Raw genomic sequence first — 2,939 nt, 5'->3', positions numbered from 1 at the left:
CAATTCGCGCCGCGTTAACCAATCAGGAGCCTGCTTGCTGCTGTCACGTGGTGAACTGACAGTTTATAATGTTATTTTATGTTTGGCCTCAATAAATTATTTTGTAATATGACTAAAATGCACAACAAAGCAAATCTTTCACATAAAAACTCGATTTCAATATGAGAGATAGCCTACTCATTTTTTATTGAATGCTATTTATTCCATATCTATTCTAGATTATATGAAACTTTATTAATCTAATGTAAAGACAACAAACACAATTTAGTGTATAAAAACTTTTTAAAAAAAATCACAGGACAGGTTTCATTTTTTGAGGCTGGCTCCATTTATTATCAAAACAAAAATAAATGACAGATTAGGTGCGGGCGAGGGTGAACCTCGCGCCGGGCTGTACAGCGCGGGCTCGTCATGCAGCGACCACTCGAGGCCGAGGCTTATACGGCCTACGCTGTCCTCGTCAGCGTCCTCACCGTTAGGTCCACCAAACCTACCTCCTGGAGCAAATTGTGAAACTCCTGAAACCCTCCGGAGGGTCTGGTGGACCCGAGTACAGCGACGATGTCCCCTACGCAGCTGTTTCTGCTCTCCAGAGCATATACGAGCGGTGACTCTCTCGATTAATACTACTGCTAATGCTCGATAAACATGTAAAAAAGATGGCCGCCAACAGGTTTCGAAACTTTCGCCTCTGACGCGCGTGACGCGCGTAAATTTCATTTCAAACTTTTGATTTTACGCGCGTCAATTTCGCTCTTGACGCGCGAATTAACACAAAGTGGTCAAGCGTATAACTAGACGCGGCAGGCGCGAATTTGACGCGCTATTCGCGTTTGGTGTGAACGCAGCATTAGGCCTAAGTTACAAGAGAAATAAAAGCACTTTAACAAAGCCACAACCCACGTTTAATATTGCCATGCGGAACCAGAAATATGCATTTAACCATAAAGTTATACTGTATAATCACAGAATATAGATTCAACTCATTAACAGATTTATCAAATAAACATGCCATCAGTAATTTCCCCCATAAACCATGAAACGTACATACCCAATCCTTTACCGTCCGATCACCACGAGGTTCACTCGTCACACATGCGCTCCAAATAAATCTATAAACAAAAATGTACACATCAAATGTTCTTTTAACTTTGCTTCACAACTTATGTGTGCATATTAAAGATATTGGAGTAATATTTACCAAGAAAGAAGAACGTATAACACAGAATCCGATCGATGCACGCACCGTCATGGAGCTCTCCTGAACAATGAAAAATGGCTTCCGTTCTCTGGTCGCGCGCACGCGTCCAGCACAAGTGAATAGTATCGCGAGAAGAGAGGGATTTCTTAAAGGGGCCACAAACATTTTTAATGCAAAATAGAAACGAGGTACATTTTATGTAAACAACTCTAATCGTAGTTGTAACTCTATATGTACAGTAGGCATAATTCTTGTCATTGCGTATGTGTATGCAGCATGAGTCAAATACAATCTTCTGTTCGTGTTGTATTATGCACAGTGGTTGGGCTCTAAGAGATTGTGATGCTGTTTGCATGGAATGCACATTTTACCTTTGTGGCAAAGCCTGATTGAAATTAATTGTTGAAATAAATGGTTTTGTGTCTTTTTTACATAACATTGGCTATTGCTAAAGACACATAGTAACTAATCTAGCTACTTTCATTAAATATATCAATTTAAGCTAAAATGTAAGAGGGTCATTCTATGAAAATGTCCATTTTTCTGTCCCTAGCCTTTACAGAAATATTACACTTAAAAAACACTTTAGGGTTACAATTTCTTTACATTTTAAAATAAAACAATATGTTATTTGAACAATTACACCCTCTTGAGCCATCAATGTGGCAATATTTGATTTTTATGAATTATATAGAATTTCAAGCACCACAGAAGTGCTCGTCCCCACAGTCATGTACAGAGGGAAAATGTTTTATTTTGAGGTCAATAACAGATTTTTACACCATTTAAAATACAATAATGTATACATAACTATCAAATATATTATGTAAATGATATATATAAAAAAAATGCAGAATACATATTATAAAATTTATAATGAAAGTAGTGGTCCCCTGGAGTTGTGTCACTGGTGTTACTGTTAAACAAAAATCTCTTATTTTGAAATAAAAATCACACTGCTATAGCTTATGTTTGTATGCAGGCCTACGGAATTTATATTCACAATACTTAATAACTAATATTATTTTATTGCATTTATATTAGTTGTTTGAAGAGTTACAAAAAAGCGGTCGGTCTTAACACAAGTTTCAGCCGGCAAGTCGGTCGGACTAAAAGGGGGAACAAATAAATAATTGGGTCGGTAGGCTACTAAACTGACAGGGTCGGTCGGGTTACGGCAAACAAGAATATTTTTAAGGATGGCCTTAGACTATTGTAACTCACTTTATTTTGGGCTATCTCAGGCCTCTCTCTCTCGTCTACAGCTAGTTCAAAACGCAGCAGCTAGACTTCTCACCGGGACACGCAAATATGAGTCGATCACCCCTATTTTATTCAAACTCCACTGGCTACCTGTCACATTCAGGATTGATTTGAAAATTGTACTATTTGTGTATAAAGCTCTTAACAAACCGGCCCCCCAATATCTGACCAATCTCCTCTGCCCGTACACTCCATCTCGTACTTTGAGATCCAGTGATCACTGTCTTCTCATCGTGCCCAGATCCAGACTTAAAAAACGAGGCGACTGCACTTTTGCGACTGCTGGCCCAAAACTTTGGAACAGTCTACCCCTCTATATCAGACTAGCTCCCTCAATTTCCATCTTCAAAACATCCTTGAAAACTTTAATACCCCTTGACACAACTATTGTTTTTTTTTTTTTAATTGTCCTGTTTCTGCCCTGCATTTTATCTATTGCCCTCTACAGCACTTTGGTCAGCCTTGGCTGTTTTTA

The 2,939-nt window shown here is 38.5% G+C and overlaps 1 protein-coding gene across 2 annotated transcripts in view; it reads right to left on the bottom strand.

Moving 5' to 3' along the window:
• The window catches only part of LOC311284592 (uncharacterized protein), a 2,578-nt gene extending 2,436 nt beyond the window's left edge, over positions 1-142 (bottom strand). For both annotated transcript variants that reach the window (XM_084399709.1, XM_084399710.1), the window contains exon 1: positions 1-142. This exon is cut by the window's left edge and continues 1,008 nt beyond it. The gene's annotated coding sequence lies outside the window, so the exon portion shown is untranslated.
• Between the last annotated feature and the right edge of the window lie 2,797 nt (positions 143-2,939).

Source organism: Rutilus rutilus (assembly GCF_951802725.1).
Source record: "Rutilus rutilus genome assembly, chromosome: 25".
Classification (NCBI taxonomy): Eukaryota; Metazoa; Chordata; class Actinopteri; order Cypriniformes; family Leuciscidae; genus Rutilus; species Rutilus rutilus.
This window is presented reverse-complemented; position numbering and strand designations above follow the sequence as displayed.